This window comes from Euprymna scolopes, chromosome 19, assembly GCF_053919585.1.
Source record: "Euprymna scolopes isolate OS-2025 chromosome 19, ASM5391958v1, whole genome shotgun sequence".
Taxonomy (NCBI): domain Eukaryota; kingdom Metazoa; phylum Mollusca; class Cephalopoda; order Sepiida; family Sepiolidae; genus Euprymna; species Euprymna scolopes.
Genome location: NC_136500.1, coordinates 142039618 through 142060815, shown reverse-complemented (window position 1 = coordinate 142060815; position 21198 = coordinate 142039618). Strand labels below are relative to the sequence as shown.

The following is a 21198-nucleotide window of genomic DNA, read 5'->3' as shown; positions in this document are numbered from 1 at the left end:
GTCTACAGACTTGGACATGGATATAACTTAATAACTTGATTTGAGCCCAAAACAATAAATCTTAAGCGGTCATAATAGAGGCCAAAGTTTTAAAATTTGACCGTTTTTTTTTTTTTTTTTTTTTTTTTTTTTGCTCAGCATACATCTCCAAACACCCGGGCAACGCCGGGCACTCATGCCATAATATTTATAAAGTACTAAAGTTCAAATGGTACTTGTCAAAATTTGAGTCCAGTCATATCATCCATATACCAATCGCAACTAAGTGAAACTATTATTACAGGTATTAATGAATAATCTTTCTTTACTGTGTTAATAAGGCACGGCTTTCTGATGAAAAAAGATACTCCCCATGCAAAGTTATAGATTGATATGTGTTATTCAGATTCACCAACGAGCAGATTAATATGCTTACACAGACGATTCTAAACTATGTCAAATCTATCTATATATCTATCTATCTATCTATCTATCTATCTACGTGCCTACTTTCTTATCTTTCTTTCTTTCTATCTACTAAATTTCTGCCGATCCTGTTTGTTTTTTATGTTTGTTTGTTGTTTTTGAATCGAAATTGCTTCAAAGCATGAAGCCACTTCATGCGTGCAGCAAAAACAAAAATGACGTCAAGATTTAAAAAAAAAAAAAAGCCGACAATACTTGTTCCATGGGTAGATTTTGGCGCGGAAAACAATAAGTTTTTTGTTAGAAACGTCGCTCATGGAATGCGAGGAGCAGAGGAAGAAATAAAGGAAGCGAAAGTTACGAAAGTAAACCCAAAGTCCATTTTCTCTACTTCACTATCCTCTATCTTACCACGTGCACATTAGATACATCGAGCAAAAGATGACGTCATCCATTTAAAGTTAGATGAACGAGAATCGTATATGGTGGCTGACGTCACAAATAGATGGCGTCGTATATCAAGCCAAAGGAAAAAGGAGATATGGACTTTTCTTTGGTGACTAGTTTAGCCATGCGATATTTCTCGCTCTCGGCTTTGCAGTTGTATATAATTAGCATTGATAGATTACGCTAGGGGCTAGAGCTTTCTTTTGCACAAGGTATTGTTATATATTCTAGTATTTCTATTTCTATTATTACTAGTTGTAGTTTATTATAGTTTAGTAAGATTATGATAGTTGCAAGTTTTTGTTCTAGACTATATTTAGGTTCATTTTATTAGCTTGGGTGCCCGGTGTTGCCTGGGTATTTGGGGGGAGGGGGAGAGGGCGGTGAGAAAAACGAACTAAAGAAAATGGTAGTACGCAGGCAGGCTCAAACCCGTACTACGAAGGAGGAAAAAAAACCTGAAAAATAAAATCGGTGAAAAAAGCGAATCCTCCCTGTAAAAAGGGCCCAGTTGAGGTTGAAAGAATTAATGGTTTAACCCAATTTTTCGATACTTTTCGTCCGAAGGGCCGAGCTTCAAAAGGATACCGAAATCGTGAAAATCCGTCGCCTCTGTTGAAAGTTTTAGGCAAATGTACAAACATGCATACATTTAAACAGACATGTGAGATTTATATCATAGAGTAATAAACGTTGATTATCTTTTCCAGCTTTCACGAAACAATAGATTATTTTTAATGTATTTATTAAATATTTTATACACTGAACAAATTACTATGATTAGGAGCACTCTTCTATTTTTTAATGTTAGGAGTACTCTTCTATTTTTTAATATTGGGAGTACTCTTCTATTTTTTGATGTTAAGAGTACTCTTCTATTTTTAATGTTAGGAGTACTCTTCTATTTTTTTAAGGTTAGGAGTACTCTTCTATTTTTTAATGTTAGGAGTAGTTTTCTATTTTTTGATGTTAAGAGTACTCTTCTATTTTTAATGTTAGGAGTACTCTTCTATTCTTTAATGTTATGAGTACTCTTCTATTTTTTAATGTTAAGAGTACTCTTCTATTTTTTAATGTTAAGAGTACTCTTCTATTTTTTAATGTTAAGAGTACTCTTCTATTTTTAATGTTAAGAGTACTCTTCTATTTTTTAATGTTAGGAGTACTCTTCTATTTTTTAATGTTAGGAGTACTCTTCTATTTTTTAATGTTAAGAGTACTCTTCTATTTTTAATGTTAAGAGTACTCTTCTATTTTTTAATGTTAGGAGTACTCTTCTATTTTTTAATGTTAAGAGTACTCTTCTATTTTTTAATGTTAACAGTACTCTTCTATTTTTTAATGTTAAGAGTACTCTTCTAATTTTTATGTTAACAGTACTCTTCTATTTTTTATGTTAACAGTACTCTTCTATTTTTTAATGTTAACAGTACTCTTCTATTTTTTAATGTTAAGAGTACTCTTCTATTTTTTAATGTTAAGAGTACTCTTCTAATTTTTATGTTAACAGTACTCTTCTATTTTTAATGTTAAGAGTACTCTTCTATTTTTTAATGTTAAGAGTACTCTTCTATTTTTTAATGTTAGGAGTACTCTTCTATTTTTTATGTTAAGAGTACTCTTCTATTTTTTATGTTAACAGTACTCTTCTATTTTTTAATGTTAAGAGTACTCTTCTATTTTTTAATGTTAACAGTACTCTTCTATTTTTTAATGTTAAGAGTACTCTTCTATTTTTTATGTTAAGAGTACTCTTCTATTTTTTAATGTTAAGAGTACTCTTCTATTTTTTAATGTTAAGAGTACTCTTCTATTTTTTAATGTTAACAGTACTCTTCTATTTTTTAATGTTAAGAGTACTCTTCTATTTTTTAATGTTAAGAGTACTCTTCTATTTTTTATGTTAAGAGTACTCTTCTATTTTTTAATGTTAACAGTACTCTTCTATTTTTTAATGTTAAGAGTACTCTTCTATTTTTTAATGTTAAGAGTACTCTTCTATTTTTTAATGTTAACAGTACTCTTCTATTTTTTAATGTTAAGAGTACTCTTCTATTTTTTAATGTTAAGAGTACTCTTCTATTTTTTATGTTAAGAGTACTCTTCTATTTTTTAATGTTAAGAGTACTCTTCTATTTTTTAATGTTAAGAGTACTCTTCTATTTTTTAATGTTAAGAGTACTCTTCTATTTTTTAATGTTAAGAGTACTCTTCTATTTTTTAATGTTAACAGTACTCTTCTATTTTTTAATTTTAAGAGTACTCTTCTATTTTTTAATGTTAAGAGTACTCTTCTATTTTTTATGTTAAGAGTACTCTTCTATTTTTTAATGTTAACAGTACTCTTCTATTTTTTAATGTTAAGAGTACTCTTCTATTTTTTAATGTTAAGAGTACTCTTCTATTTTTTAATGTTAACAGTACTCTTCTATTTTTTAATGTTAAGAGTACTCTTCTATTTTTTAATGTTAAGAGTACTCTTCTATTTTTTAATGTTAACAGTACTCTTCTATTTTTTAATGTTAACAGTACTCTTCTATTTTTTAATGTTAAGAGTACTCTTCTATTTTTTAATGTTAACAGTACTCTTCTATTTTTAATGTTAAGAGTACTCTTCTATTTTTTAATGTTAAGAGTACTCTTCTATTTTTTAATGTTAACAGTACTCTTCTATTTTTTATGTTAAGAGTACTCTTCTATTTTTTAATGTTAAGAGTACTCTTCTATTTTTTAATGTTAAGAGTACTCTTCTATTTTTTAATGTTAAGAGTACTCTTCTATTTTTTAATGTTAAGAGTACTCTTCTATTTTTTAATGTTAAGAGTACTCTTCTATTTTTTATGTTAAGAGTACTCTTCTATTTTTTAATGTTAAGAGTACTCTTCTATTTTTTAATGTTAAGAGTACTCTTCTATTTTTTAATGTTAAGAGTACTCTTCTATTTTTTAATGTTAACAGTACTCTTCTATTTTTTAATGTTAAGAGTACTCTTCTATTTTTTAATGTTAAGAGTACTCTTCTATTTTTTAATGTTAACAGTACTCTTCTATTTTTTTAATGTTAAGAGTACTCTTCTATTTTTTAATGTTAAGAGTACTCTTCTATTTTTTAATGTTAACAGTACTCTTCTATTTTTTAATGTTAAGAGTACTCTTCTATTTTTTAATGTTAAGAGTACTCTTCTATTTTTAATGTTAAGAGTACTCTTCTATTTTTTATGTTAAGAGTACTCTTCTATTTTTTAATGTTAAGAGTACTCTTCTATTTTTTGATGTTAAGAGTACTCTTCTATTTTTTAATGTTAAGAGTACTCTTCTATTTTTTAATGTTAAGAGTACTCTTCTATTTTTTAATGTTAAGAGTACTCTTCTATTTTTTAATGTTAACAGTACTCTTCTATTTTTTAATGTTAAGAGTACTCTTCTATTTTTTAATGTTAAGAGTACTCTTCTATTTTTTAATGTTAGGAGTACTCTTCTATTTTTTAATGTTAGGAGTACTCTTCTATTTTTTATGTTAACAGTACTCTTCTATTTTTTAATGTTAAGAGTACTCTTCTATTTTTTAATGTTAGGAGTACTCTTCTATTTTTTAATGTTAGGAGTACTCTTCTATTTTTTATGTTAAGAGTACTCTTCTATTTTTTATGTTAACAGTACTCTTCTATTTTTTAATGTTAAGAGTACTCTTCTATTTTTTAATGTTAACAGTACTCTTCTATTTTTTAATGTTAAGAGTACTCTTCTATTTTTTAATGTTAAGAGTACTCTTCTATTTTTTAATGTTAAGAGTACTCTTCTATTTTTTAATGTTAGGAGTACTCTTCTATTTTTTATGTTAAGAGTACTCTTCTATTTTTTATGTTAACAGTACTCTTCTATTTTTTAATGTTAAGAGTACTCTTCTATTTTTTAATGTTAGGAGTACTCTTCTATTTTTTAATGTTAGGAGTACTCTTCTATTTTTAATGTTAGGAGTACTCTTGTATTCTTTACTTTTATTCTCACAATGTTTCGGTCAATCTAACCTTCGACCAGGAGTCTTTCTGTCGAACTCGGAAATGTGCACGGAATTTCGAGCGAACCTTTTGTTTGTTCCACTGTGGTACCATGCTTTTATTCCGGCCTTATTAGCCTTCGGGGCAGGATCAAATCAAAAAGTGTAGTATCTGTTCCGATGCTTCACTTAAGTAATTAGATTTAGGTCAATGTGGAGGAGACACTTCATATCGATACAATTGCTATTTATTTAGACATCGCCATAGTGCCCCTTTTTTTTGGAGGAGCTGGTTTCCCCTCACATTAATAAACGACCCTGTGTCTCATTTGCTTTCGTGAGGAAGCAAAAAAAATGCCAACCATATCCTTTGGGACAAGATCAAAATTTAGTATTAAAAAAAAAATCTTTTACAAGGAAGTCACCACTTATCAAGACCCGGGAGCCACTCGGGGATAAGGGTTATTGCTTGTATAGTAATTAATGGGATAATATCGTAGTAATCGTTAGTAATGGAGATTTGATAAAGTGTCTTACTTAAGGGGGCGGAGTATCAGGAATTTGTTTATGTTGGACTTGAAGACATCCGAGTTGTAGTCAGGTGGGAAACAGGCAAACGGAAAAGAGTTCCACAGGCGTGCACTTCTAAGAAAGAAGCTTTGTTCATGGAATGTACATTTTTATTTAGGCACAGATGAAGAGTGGAGAACATTACTGACAGTGGTTTCAGCAAGATGGTGAGTGGGGCCAAAGATTGGAGCTCAGACGAGCACTTCCCATGGAAATAACGATAAAACAACGACATGTGAGAAGCGCCATTCATTGTGATCGTTTTCCTTGTCTTCTTCTCATATCTTCTAGCTCATTTTCTTTCTATTGAATATTATCCGCCTCATATCGAAAATAGCTATTGTCCACGTGTTTACAGCGGAGATTTTACTTCCTTCATTCAATCTTAACCTAAGAATCAACTGTAGTCATCTCTTGTATTCTTTTCCTATTATTTTCTTCGTTTCAGCTTCTTTTATTTAATATAACGTTACAATCCCTACGTAGGCGTTACCTTTCTGCTCAAACCTACTTTATCATTTCCCCATTCAAAAGCTCAATTCTTTCACTTTCAACAACTTTCCCTTTTTTATTTCAGGGCAGCACATTTGTACATGCCAAATTCTATACTTACGTGATTATTGAACAATTCTTACAAGCATACTTGGCTGGTTTCGTTCTTTGCATACAGCTTTATGTAATGCATAAATAATAACTGTCATCTAAGCTTCAGCCTCTGTCCCATCGACAAAATGTAACATCCCTCTGCCTGTTCTTCAACTATTTTAATGGAGAATGCTCTGACAAACTGCAAGCACTTTTAACCTCTCGACGTAAACACCCTCGACAAACCCGACAGGCAGCTAAATCTGACCCCCACACAGTAGAGATCCCTAGATATAGAAGATCTTTCTACTCCAGTAGTTGCTTCCCCATTCAGGTCCGTGCTTCCTCAACTGTACTGACATTCAGAAGTTCAAGTGTAACGTGAACCGACATGTTGCTGCCCTAATCCCAACATAGTGCCCCAGTAGTTTCTGCCCCTGATAGTAGCCCCCTACATCACAGTGGTAATGTGCCTTGTTTGGGGTGAAAATGTAATAATAATAAATAAATATATATATTCCTGCTTGCATTTATATATATATATATATATATATATATATATATATATATATAAATTCCTGCTTGCATATATATATATATATATATATATATATATATATATATATCTCTGCTAGTATATATATATTTATGTGTGTGTGAGTGAGAGAGAGAGAGAGAGAGATTTTATAATCATTTTCTACATCCAAACAACGTCGTATCTCACAAGAGCTATGACAGCCAACAAACCGGTAGTCCAAGACACGAGTTTAGCTCTCACTTGAGCTCATCAATTAGACATATCCGAACTCGGGATTCGAAACCCGAGCCTCTTGCATGCGAGGTAGGCACTCTGCCACATGAGCAAACGCGCCACACACAAAAATTCTCTTAACTAAAACGGATCAAACGCACCGTGGCGAAATCCGACAATGCAATGGATATACTTCCTTCCGAACAAGGGATGTGTTCATCCTACCAAGCTATAACCCAAGCCGATGTTTCACAACTAGTAATAGAATTTCCAGAATATGAGATAATATATAATTATTTTCACAACCAAACAACGCCACAGTTCACAAGAGCTATGACAGTCAACAAACCGGAAATTCAAGACTTGGGATTATATATATATATATATATATATATATATATATATATATATATATATATATATATATATAATCTCGTTGTTTGTTTGTATATTATATATAGAGAGAAGCTCGTTGTTTGTTTGTTTACAAACAGGCGATTTGAGCACTATAAAAGTGGTGGCGGGTGTCTATTTAAATAGATATTCCGACATGTTTTTTACGGGCATCGATTCCATGGTCGAGTGGGAGAACTGCCGACTGTCAACACGACGGTTCTAGGTTCAATCCTTGGCTTGGGAGAGATGCTAGTCTAGTGGCACTGATGAGTTGTGATACAACGAAACAGGACTGTATGTCGATGACTACGAATATATATATATATATATATGATGATTGCAACGTCTTGTCAGACGAGTGCCACTCCCTCAGACATTTAAAATCCATGAGCCCAAATGTCAGACAATTAAAATCCATGAGCTCAAATGTCTGAGGGAGTATCTATACGAATATGATGTTACAGAGTCTTAGCTTTTTACGACAGCTAAGTATCTCTCTCAGTCCAAAATGTTGAGATCCAGCAACAAGCAAGAGCAAGATAGCCAGCAACAAATTAAACTGCAGACCAGCTTAATGCGGGTACAGGTCTTCCGCTTTATGGTTTTTATTTAATCAGAGATTTGCTTCTCCTAGAAAGGTTGCCTTCACCACGGCTTACGGGAGCCCTCTCTACCCCAATACACACACACACACACACACACAAATATACACGGTGCTAGTTGGCCGTTGACCCAGAAAAGAGTTCATTCGCCCTTTGGAAGGTCTTGTTTTTAATCCTTCAGGGAGACTAGCCGCCCTCCTCACCAAACAAGTTTGGTGGGGGAACCAGTTTAGTCGCCGGTGGCCCGACCATGAGGCAGGTAGTACTTGGTTACATGGTACCAGTAGCATATGACATGACCTGATTATATATATATATATATATATATATATATATATATATATATATATATATATATACGCACACACACACACACACACTGTTTTAACAAAAACCAAGACTCCACGAAATGGGTTGATAGCAACAAAATGTGTATTTCATTGTTAGTTACAATTGTTTCAAGACCATTTGAACAAATTCAAACAATATGTCGTTTGAAATTTTTCACAAGAACAGCCTTTCTTCAGACTTATAAAATAAAAAAAACACTTTAACAATGAAACATTACGGAAAAGAAACACTTCCTTTATGAGGAAAAGAAAACAAGTGGGAACTCTTTATCTCTGTCGCATCCTTTGTGTTTATATATATATATATATATATATATATATATGTGTGTGTGTGTGTGTGTGTGTGTGTGTGTGTGTGTGTGTGTGTGTGTGTGTGTAATATTTGGTTTAGTTTGGTAGAATGTGTGCTAAATCTATATAAAAATGGTATAACATCCATTATTTATTGTACTACAGAAGATCAGGTCAATAAATATGTATAATCGATTTCAGGCTAGGTGCAGACTCAAAAAATCCAAATCAAATGCTACAGTGGTTATGCTTTCGTCAACAAAACCGCCATTAGCTATTTTCAATCATGTCTTAAATTGGAACGGAGTCACGTGTTGTAATAGGCAAATTGCTCATTAGTTTTACTATCTAGTTTTTCGGTACGATACCATCATTAGTAGGCTTTATTTGAACATGGTTTTATGCCGAGGAAACATGTTTTGTCGGCAGTGTAACTTGGAGGAAGAGGGAAGAGGAATATGTCAAAACAAAATGAACACTAAAAAAAATTATTGGTTACTCAATCGAATCATTAAATTGATGCATTTCGGGAGGCAAAGAATGTAAGCGTTTTTTTTTTTTTTTACTTTTTTACTGTACTCTTAGATTCTCTAACTGTCTCTGATTATATATTTCACATTTGTTTTTTGTGGAATACTACATTCGCAGAAAACCTCAAACGCAATGACGTAATATATACTATTTGTTTACTCTGACTCCGTCAGATCTTTAGTTTTACAGTTTTATCGCAACAGCCGCTTACCATAGATTTCTCACTGGCAGGAGTCTCCACTCGAATTTGAATGGCAATAAGTTTCCCCAAAGTCTCAGTTCTCTTCGCACTTGTTCAGCGGAGGTCTGGTCAGTGCTCTTTCCTCGGTCGTTCCACCCTCCTTGACACTTCTCAAAGGCTTTCGGAATTATTCCTAGTGTTCCTTCTATCATAGGTATTATCTTGATTTGTTTATCATCCAAATCTCTTTCAGCTCTCTGGCTAGCTCTGTGTATTTGTCCCGTTTCTCCTTTTCTTTGATATTCACCCTGTGGTCAGCTGGGACAGCAAAGTCTACGATTTGACAGGACATTTCTTTCTTGTAAGTTATTACGACATCCGGTCTTCTTGCTTGGGTGGGTTTATTTGTTTGTCCCATAAGATTTTGTGATTCTCGCTTTTAATTACTGTTGCCGAATTATGTTGTACCATTTGTCTGTGCGTACGATATGCAGTTGTTTGCATAATTCCCAGTGTACTGCCCTTCCCATTTGGTCGTATCTGTTCTTGTATTCCTTTTGGCCCAGGTTGTTGCATTCGCTTACTATAAGGCTTATCGTTTCGTCTGTTTTCCACAGAGTCTGCATTTGCTGTTTTCTTGTGTTTTGATGATCTTTGCTTTGATGATGTTGGTTCTTATTGAGTTATCTTGTGCTGCAGTTATCAGGGATTTAGTTTATTGGTTTATGTGTCCTTTTCGCATCCATGCCCAAGTATTTTCGTTATTCTCAGCTTTTGTCATTCTTCTGAATATTCTATGCAGTTGTTTCTCTTCCCATTTTTCTTTTCTCGTCTTGTCCTTTGTCTCTCTGTTTTCTGTTTCATTGATTTTTTTTCAGTGTTTCTCGCTGCTATGATTATACTTTCAGTGTGCTCACAAAGTCATCTATATAAATCAGTCCTCTCCCGCCGTCTTTCCTTTTTACGTAGAGTCGGTCAAAATCATCCTTTGAGCGGAGTACATGGTCATGAGTTTCCTGGTGTTCTGATCGTGCTTCCTTATTTCTTCTTTAGTCCACACTATGGACAGTCGAGTGTATCTTACTGGTGATACTTCCCACGTATTTATACCTTTCATTAGGTGTCTGCTATATAATTTCTTTCCCAGGAATTTTATTGTTCTCTAGTGGTATTCCTTCCCAATGTTCTCTTTCATCTCTGTTGCTTTGATTGGATCTGCTTTCATATATGTCTTGTTCCCTAAGGCCCTCATCTCTGTCTGGTTGGGTCCATGCCTTCTGGTGTCTCTAATTTTCCCTTTCTTATATCTAGTAGTGCACATTTTTCTAGATGAAATTCTATTTGGATATCCTGGCTGAAGATCCTGGTAGCGTTTATTAGTGTCTCTAGTTTCTTTTCCGTACTTGTAAAAAGTTTCAGATCGTCCATATACACCAGCTGGTTCATTTATTCGTCTGTATTAGAGAACTTTTATCCAGCTTGGCACTTTCCGAGTATATTGTTCAGGGGCATCACCACTATAAGAACAGTAATTGTGATAATGAGTCTCCTAGGAAGATGCTTCTTTGTATGTTAATTTCTGTTATCTGTTGCTCACCAGCTGTCAGTTCCAATCTCCATGTTCTCATTGCGTTTTCTATCACGGTGATAATCCTGCTTTGTATTTTACACATTCTTAAACATTCCATTATCCATGCTTTGAGGATCTTGTCGTACGTTTTTGTGTAGTCGATCCATGCCATGACTAGATTCTTCTTTCTTTTTACCTGTTTAAGGAACTTTTGATCTATATATATATAGCAGCTTATGTGTTCATCTTTTTCCTTTTTGGCATCCTTTCTGTTCCTCGGAAAGAAGTTCACGATTATTCAGAGAATGGTAGACTTGGTCTCTCAGTTGTGCTGTTAACATTTTCCACATAGTGGGTAAGCATGTTGTAGGCTTATAATTGTTAAAGACTGTCCTTTCCCGGTGTCCTTCTGTATAAGTGTGGTTCAAGCGTTTTGTCATCCAATATGGCACGTAATTTTCCTGTATACAGCTTCTCAGATTTTGGACTATTATTATTATTATTATTATTATTATTATTATTATTATTATTATTATTATTGTCATCATACATATAATCCTCATCACTATCATCATTATCATCATCATTTAATTATCATCATAATTATCATTATTATTGTCATCATCATTACCATCATTATTGTCATCAATGTCACTATATTCATCATCATCATTATTATTATTATCGTCGTCGTCGTCATCATCATCATCATTGTTATTATCATCATCATCATCATCATTCTTATCATCATCATCATCATCATCATTGTTAGTATCATCATTATCATTATTATCATCATCATCATTGTTATTATCATCATCATCATCATCATCATCATCATCATTGTTATCATCATCATTGTTAATATCATCATCATCATCATCATCATCATCATCATCATCATCATCATCATCACCATTGTTAGTATCATCAGCATCATAATCAGCATCATCATCATTGTTATTATCATCATCATCACCATCATTATTTTTATTATTAACATCATCATCATCATCACTATCACCATAATCATTATCATTATTTTATATTGTCATCAGTATCACAATCATCATTATAAGCATCATCATTATTAATATTATTACTATTATCATTGTGATCATTATTACTGTTATCATTATCATCATCACTATCATCATCATCATCATCACCATCACCGCCATCATTATTATTATTATAATTTTTATTGTTGTTATTATTATTCACTAAAACTTTCATACGGGCATTATTAGTGAAAGTATATTCCTCGAAGCTTTACTAACGACATGTTGCTCTAATTCTCCTTGCACTCCGCATACCTTTCGATAATAATTGCACATTAATAAGCGTTAGCGCAGCATTTTAGAATTGATTTCTTGCTAGCGGCGACTTTTAGTTTTGCCGTGAATTTTAGTGACAATTAGCACTCTAGTGTTTCAGTACACTTTGCACACAAGCCATTGTAGGACCGAATATGTACCGCCTCCTCAATGTTTCCATCCTTTGTGATTGTTCACGGTTTCGATTCCAATTTCTCCAAATCATTTTTATCGCGTTTTTTTTGTTGTTGTTTCTATTGCATATATAATAATTGGTATTATGATGTTTTTTTCGTATTATTCTTATCGTCATTAGTTCTTGTTATAATAGTACTAATTGTAATTATAACGATGGCACGCCGGTCCTTGTCATATCACAGATGTTAAGCAACGTTGAGCCTGGCTAGTACCAGATGGGTGACAATTTTTGAAGTCTATGTGCTGTATGTGCTCTCTGATTATCCCGGCATTGTTTCCAGTTGTCTTAAACCTCCCGTTACCACTGGACTATAACAATGTCGACTTAGGAGAGGTGTGGCTGAGAGAGTGCAATTCTTGCCACAAAATTCAACGTGCAGACACCGTTACAGTGGGTAGCCATAGTCTGCCAAGACTGAAGCAAGCTAGTAGTAGTAGTAGTAGTAGTAGTAGTAGTAGTAGTAGTAGTATATTGGATTACCCTAGGACACATGTAGTAAACCTAAGGTGCTTTATGCTAATGTGAGCTAATTTTTCAGTAGTTTTGCTGCTCATAAGTGGGGCACAAAAAGATTACAGATGATTACCATTCGCAGCTGTCTTTATACACCAAATCCTTTTGACTCGTAGGAGCTTTGGTTTTCAAAATAATGGGGGATGAAATGAGAGTTGAAATCTCGTTATCGGGGTCTGATTCAACCCACGTAATTATATTATGGTTATAGGCGAATATAAATTTTTATGGCGTATTTCGATTCTTATCCTATAAAACGATATTTCACATTAAGCAAACAATTTACACAATTATTATCAGGAGAATACAGCCATGAAAACGCATTATTTACCGGTGATATTCTTGTGTCGTTTTTGTTTCCGTAATAGCGTGAATGGTAAACGAATCAAGGAAAAGAAAAACGACAATGTTTATGTTTTTTTGTATTTTTTGTTTGTGTGTGTGTGTGTGTGTGTGTGGGTTTGTTTGTTTTTTTTTTCTTGTTTTTTTTTTTTTTTGTCGATAAAGAACTGTCTTCTTTATCTCCGCAAGAAAAAAAAAACTGCTTAGGTAATTCCAACCTCGCCGAAATCAATAACAGCTTTTGCGGTTTCCGAAATGAAAAAAAAGCAGTTTTCTATCAGAGGAGGTGACTTCTGTATAGAGCAACTATGCATTACTGGAGTTGTATGTGATCACCGTTAATAGATTAGCTCTGCTCATTTAAGCAAGGTTTGAAACGGGAGCGTAAAACTAAGTACAGGAAACATAAAACTCTACATGAGTTTAGTTAAGTAAGAAAATAGAATGTTTACTTTTAAATTAAAGTACTTTTTTATGGAAATCGCTCCGGACAAGACATAACTCTCATTGATGAAAAAAGTAGTCAGAACGGAATGTAACATAGCGCGAATGATCGTATGTAAATGCATAAGAAGTTACGCTATCAGTAAGGGAAAAAGGACTATAAAAAAGAGAAAAGGATCTCGTGAGAGACGAGATAACGATCGAGATCTCGTGAGAGACGAGATAACGTTATAGATCACGTGGGTGACGTCACGGCCGTAACGACGAGGGAATAAATGACGTTGTACTGAACCAGAAAGGCTAGTTGGAGTTGTTTCCTATTCTTTGCGTTTATCTCTTGTGCGACTGAAATTGCACACAAGGTGTGTTGATCCGCGGACAACGTTAGAGAAAAATGATTATCACAAATACAGGAGATGCCTATAAACCTTAATTTTGAAAAGATTATAGGGAGTGGAAAAAGTCAGCAGAAAGATTGTTTTATTAAAGTGTGGTAATTGGAACTAAGCTACTGGAATAGGGTGTTCTATTACAATGCGGTCTCAACCAGCGATTTGATTTAGACCAACGAGTCAAACGAGTTAGAACAAAGTTTCAACATGGAATCAAATCGAAGCGTTTTTCTACACACATTTTCCAGAAAAAAAACCCCCAAGATATAGATGTTTAAAATTTCTACTCTTTTCAACTACGGCCAGCACTGTAAAAACTGGTCTGATCCTTACGTCAACAAATTCTCTTCTATAACGTTGTCCGGAAACCAACACGTTGTAGGCACAGTCACAAAGAAAACAAAGAAAAGAAATTAACTTCAAATCGCTTTTTCTTGTATATTTATTTCCTCATTGTTACGGCTGTTATATCACCTACGTGGCATCTTCTTGGGCGTTATTCATGCCTCGAACGTGATCTCGAACGTTATTTACCCCTTCAAAGTGATCTCTTTCTTAAAGTCTTTTTTTTTCACCCTTAATGTCATTTTGCATACATCTGCATTCGGGCGTCTACTACAGTATTTCTTTAAGTCATCATAAGTTCCGACCATGGATATAAGACAATTTATCAAAATTCTTCATTTTCAATTATTGTTGATGAATTGAAGATACACCAGGCGAACTCTTACGCCCAAATTATCTTATTATTATAAACCCAGTGTGCATACTATACCCGTTTTTTATCTAAATTCTCCCCCATGTCTAAAATCCCTTATCTTGAATAAGCTTTAGCTGAGCAGGTTTAAATAATCATTAAAATTATTGTTGCTGCTCTGGGTCTTAAATCTATCAGTTTTTTGTTTAGTTTCAAGCTGAACGTCGGTTGTTCGATCTGTTCACTTCGACGCCAGATAATAAAAAAAGAGAGAGAGAGAGAGAGAGAGAGAGAGAGATTGAATATTTTGTTCGATCTTTCTTGATCGCGTGCCCACATGTACTCGGTTGACATTTCCAATCTGATCGCAGCGTGTTCCGCACTCTACGACCCGCAACTGTCTGCAAAGTTTAATCCCCCCTTGCTTATGTTTTCACGCCTGCTGCATTTCGTAGCAAAAAAGAAATGTTAACATTATAAATAACTAAAACCTGCTGGGATGCTTATATCCAAACTGGACAAAAAAAAAGAAGAAAATTGCGAAACGTTACGCAACCTTTTGAGCACTCGATTGTTAGAATCAGAAAAAGTTAAGTTAGAAAACAAATTTGTTTTTTTGTTTTTGTTTTTGATTTTTGTTTGAAAATCGCTCCTGGCAAAACATCAAGCGACTTGATATACGGATTTGTAAAAAAAAAAAAAAAGAACATCGACTTCAAGGTTAAGATATAGCCAACCATAAGTGTTATCTGGCTAGATTATGACTGAGAAAACACTAGTTGTTTCCTCATTGTCTGAAACATCGTGTCCAAAATGTGAGGACTAAAAGATGAAAATCGAAAGCAAACCCAAAGTTCACTGTTTACTCTGATGGAGAGAAAAATGAAACAAATAATTTTATTTTTATTTTATTTTTTTTATTTTTTTTACATAGGCATCACCACATTACCAAGGCCAAGAGGCCACTCAAAGATAAGGGTTAAAGAGTGTACAGTAGAAATTGGACAATATAATAATCATTAGTAATGAAAATTTGGTAAATTTGATAACTTATATGGAACGGTTCATCAAGAACTTATTTACGTTAGACTTGAAGACAACCATATTGTAGTCAGCCGGAAAGCAGGAAAACGGAAGACAATTCCACAGGCGTGCAGTTCTAAGAAAGAAGCTTTGTTCATGGGATCTACGTTTAGGTTTCGGCACAGATAAAGAGTGGGGGGGAATTATTGATAGTGTTTACAGCTAGACGAGTGTTTCTTGTGAAAGTTTGGCGAGGGGGGACCATAGATTGAAGCTCAGTCGAACACGTTCCATGAAAATAACGATACATCAGAGACAAACTCGCAACATCTCTTCTGTGAGATAGAGGTTGCAAGGAAGAGAAAAGGACATCTCCTACGAGGCTACAAAGTCTATTTTGAACTCTATCAAGGCAGGACAAGTCCTTTCTAGCAGCTCCTGCCCAGATGTGGCAACAGTATTCCATCCTTGGACGTACCTGGCTCTTATATAGATAGAGAATAGCATCAGCAGTGAGATATCTACCGGATTGATAGAAGAGTTATCGGACTACTGTTCCCATCTTGAGTTTTATTTTCATAACACTTCGGTCGATGTAATCTCCGCCCTTCTTACGGCGTATCTTGTCGGACTCGGGAATGTTTCTGTCGAACTCGGGAATTTGGATGAAAATTCGAAAGAAACGGTTCTGTTCTAAATTCCGTCTAAATTTCTGAGTTTGACAGAGGTATTCCTGAGTTAGACAAGATACACCTGAAAAAGGTCGGAGGTTACATCGACCGTAACGTTGTGAAAATAAAACTCAAGATGAGAACTAAATAATACAAATAGCCCACCCTCATCTAAAAATGTAGAAACTTTGTATTTTTATTTCGGAATGTTTTATATTTTGCACCATTTGTTTTACTACTAGATTTTTTGTTTGTTTTATTTTGCATTTTTGTTCACGACTTGGGCGTAAGGGGCAACTATTTGGACCATGCCTAGGAAAGATTAACAAGATGCTTGTTTACATTACATTTAAACTTCTGCATATCAGTACAGTCAGGGAAGCAGGTCGCATGAAGGGAATTCCAAAGTCTAGCTGTTCGGGTAAAGAAACTATTAGAGTAGAAAGCTTTCTGCCATTTAGAGACTTTAACAGTGAAGGGGTGAGATTTTGTTGCTAAGTGAGTTTGTCGGAGATATATACGTACAGGGAGCATAAGTGCGACGAGTTTATCAGAGCACATTCTATTAAAATATTTGTAATACAAGCGCCGTGATGCAACATTGCGGCTGGTGCTTCGTTGACAAAATGGGACCAAACACTTTTCTGGGGCCTATCCAAGAGGAAGAGGCATATGGTAGACGCACAAGCTTAAAGCATATTATTCATATTGTTTGTATTGTTGTTGAGAGATAACCTTAGGTCACATCAGTTTGTAAGTTTAAACACCATAACAATGCAATTTTAAATCCTCCCGGATTCATTCTGGCTGACTTAAAAAATAGGAGGCATTACATATGAATATTTATTAGAATGGGCCTGTACATATATATATATATATATATATATATATATATATGTGTGTGTGTGTGTGTGTGTGTGCCTGTATATATATATATATATATATATATATATATATATATATATATATATATATATATATATACTCTTCAGAATAATTTTAGTTTAACAATCTGTTGGTATGGAAACTTGTGATTATAAGATTTATACACACACACATATATATATATATATATATATATATATATATATATATATACGATGATTGCAACGTCTTGTCAGACGAGTGCCACTTCCTCAGACACTTAAAGTCCATGAGCCCAAAAATGACTTTTTTTTTAGTCCTACCGGTGAATTCACACGATCAAGCAGGCATGACACTGAAGACGGTCATTGAGATCAATTATTACATGCTTCCAGCATTTCAAGCCTCCACGCGTCACAACTTCTCCATCGCCACAGGACCATTTCTATAGACAAATGCCTAAGGGAGTATCTATACACAGATGATGTTACAGAATCTTAGCCTTGTACGACAGTTAAATCTCTCTCTCTCTCTCTCGGTTCAGAATGTTGAGATCCAGCAACAAGCAAGAGCAAGATAGCCAGCAACAAGATAAAACTGCAGACCAGCTTGATGAGGGTACTGTTGCCTTCATCACGGCTTACGGGAACCCTCTCAACCCCAACACACACATACATACACACAAACACATATGGTGCTAGTTGGCCGTTGACCCCGAAAAAGGGGTAATTCGTCTTTTGGAAGGTCTTGTTTTTAATCCTTCAGGGAGACTAGCCACCCTCCTCACCAAACAAGTCTGGTGGGGGAACCAGTTTAGTCGCCGGTGACCCGACCATAAGGCAGGTAGTACTGAGTTTCAGGTGTGTTATATGCTAGTGATACTATGTAACCAATATATATATATATATATATATATATATATATATATATATATATATATATATCCAATTAAAAAATGTAAAACCGAAAATAAATACCCACAAAGTTATATTTTCTTGATTGTAGTTGTCTCGTATATATATATATATATATATATATATATATATATATATATATATATATATATATATACGTATGTTAGATTAATATATATATATAAGTTGGAATGATATTAGTACAAACTTAATATTGCAGAAATATTAATAGCAATATATATATAACGCGTAAACATATTTGTAAATAAATGGGTTATCGCCGCTGTGTATGTGTCTTTGTGTGTTATGTTAAAAGTAAAAAAAAATACAAAACAAACACCAACAAAGTTTGCATTTACTTGCTTCGCGTTGCCGTGGATATATAATATGTAAAACAAAATTTGCTTATAAAAAAGTAACTGTGTTTTTAGAAGAAATATATTTATTTATCTATACGCCTACCACACCATGTAGAAGTATAACAGCTAATATATGTAACGCGTGCACACATTTTAAAATATAAACCTACTTTTACAATTTTTTCACTAACGTTGCCCGGATGTATATTATGTATACCTTAGAAATAATTATTTACTTTTAGGAGAAATACACACACACACACACACACACACACACACACACACATATATGTATATATATATATATATATATATACGAAGGGCGTGCAATAAGTAATCCCCCTGACTCACTTCCCATAGAAGTAGAGCAACGCAACTTGGCGCAGTTATTAGTCTTTCTCTACATAGGAACCACCCACAGTTATGCATTTCTCCCATCGTTTGATGCAGCTCATGAGACTGTTTTTTCCTCCAACCACGACGTGACTTCAGAAATAAAGGCTTCCTCATATGGGAAAGCTTTCCTTTCAAAAACAACTTCATGGCTGGGAAGAGGTGAAAGTTAGAGGGTGTAAGGTCAGGAGAGTAGGGAGGATGGGGAAGGATTTCATAACAACACGCCCGTGCTTCTGATCTGGCGACATGCGAGTTGTGGACCGGAACGTTGTCCTGCAGGAGGAGGGTAGCTTTGCTAATCTTGCCCCGCCTCTTGATTTTGATAGCTTCGCTTAATTTCCTCAAAAGTGAAGCATAATAGGCTCCTGTAATTGTGGTACCCTTTGCCAGGAAATCTGTCATCACAACTCCGTCCAGAAGACTGTGAGCATGACGTTGCCAGCGGAGGGCTGCACCCTTGCCTTCTTTGGAGGTGGTGAGTCCAAGTGCTTCCACTGCATTGACTGGGCTTTGGTCTCTGGATCATAGTGATGGACCAGGTTTCATCCTGTGTAATCAGTCTTTTGAAAAACTTTGACTCATCTTCTTGGCACATCTCCAAATTCATCCTCGAGCACTCGACGCGTTCTCGCTTCTGGAATGGTGTGAGCAACCTGAGTATCCATCTGACAGACACCTTATGCATATGAAAATTATCATGAATGATAGTTTCCACAGACCCTGTACTAATCTTGACATCTTGGGCTATTTGGCGAATGGTAATGCGCCAATTTTCCAAAATGGCATCCTTAACTTGACGGACAGGTACCTCATCAATGGCAGAAGGGGTGGTGACCATGTCTGGGAACTGTTTCTACAGTCTTCCAGCCATGTTTGAATTAACGATTCCAGCTTTTTACAAGGTCATATGATGGGGCATTATCACCATAAGTTTCTTTCATTTCATCAAAAGTCTCCTGTGGTGTGCGCCCTTTCAAATAAAAAAAACGGATCACTGCTCGAAATTCAATAGGCTCCATTTCATATCTGACTCAGTTCAAACACCTGTAAAACAGAAACCACAATTAGTTCAGAGCTGTAATTTGCCACATAACCAGTAGAGATATAAATCATTGAACATGAAAATTTCAGCAAGATCAGACAATTAGAAGTGGGTAAGGGGCATTACTTATCGCTCGCCCCCCGTGTATATATATATATATATATATATATATATATATATATATATATATATATACTTTAGCTTTTAGAAATATAAAAAGTGATATTTAAAACACTGACATGTACAATATAGGTTGCATTTAAAAAAATAACTTGTTTCCGAGTTAATAAATATGCTTTTAACATTGATTGGAATGTTAACAATCTGACTGATTTCAAACAGACGTTTTTGTGTTTGTTTTTGCATTGTTTTATTTCGTAGAAATCTGCAATCAATCTGGCAAACACATTTTTTTTTATTTTCATCTGTTGTGATAATTTACAGCGTCATTAGCAATGTTATTGTGAAGGAGATTTCCCACGCTTTAAATTTCTCGTCGTTCATTGTTATCTTTAAATAAAAATATTGATTGATTAAGTCGAGACTGGAAAATATTCGATACCTTTCATCCTGTATTCTGTGTTAAATACCTTCCCATGTACCTTTTTGTATCATCAACCGTTGTTTTGTAAAGCAAGATATTTCTGTATAAATAATACAAATAATGATGCAGCTGTTGGCCTTTGGGCCAAGATCAAAGTGTGGTATCTGTTCCGGCAAATACTGCAAGCAAAGACCATATGTGGGGGCGACCCACCTTGGTCAATGTAGGGGCAACCCTTCATACCAATTGTAACTATCCAGCTCCCCTACTCCCCGGGGAGCTGGTCCCCATTTCCCCTTCACTCCTCACGTTAAAAATCGGCCTTGTGCCTAATTTGCTTGGTGGAGGAGCAAATAAATACCATCTGTTCCGGCAGATACTGCAAGCAAAGACCCTATGTGGGGGCGACCCACCTTGGTCAATGTAGGGGCAACCCTTCATACCAATTGTAACTATCCAGCTCCCCTACTCCCCGGAGAGCTGGTCCCCATTTCCCCTTCACTCCTCACATTAAAAATCGGCCTTGTGCCTAATTTGCTTGGTGGGGGAGCAAATAAATACCATCTGTTCCGGCAGATACTGCAGCAAAGACCCTATGTGGGGGCGACCCCACAGATAAGACCTTGGTCAATGTAGGGGCAACCTTTCATACCAATTGTCACTATTCAGCTCCCCTACTCCTCGGTGAGCTGGTCCCCATTTCCTCTTCACTCCTCACATTAAAAATCGACCTTGTGCCTAATTTGCTCGGTGGGGGAGCAAATAAATTCCTGGCCTTCGGGACAAGATCAAAGTGTAGTATCTGTA

The 21198-nt window shown here is 34.8% G+C and overlaps 1 protein-coding gene across 1 annotated transcript in view; it reads right to left on the bottom strand.

Moving 5' to 3' along the window:
* The window catches only part of LOC145240011 (uncharacterized), a 483623-nt gene that overhangs the window by 238064 nt on the left and 224361 nt on the right, over positions 1-21198 (bottom strand). The gene's annotated exons all lie outside the window — the stretch shown is intronic.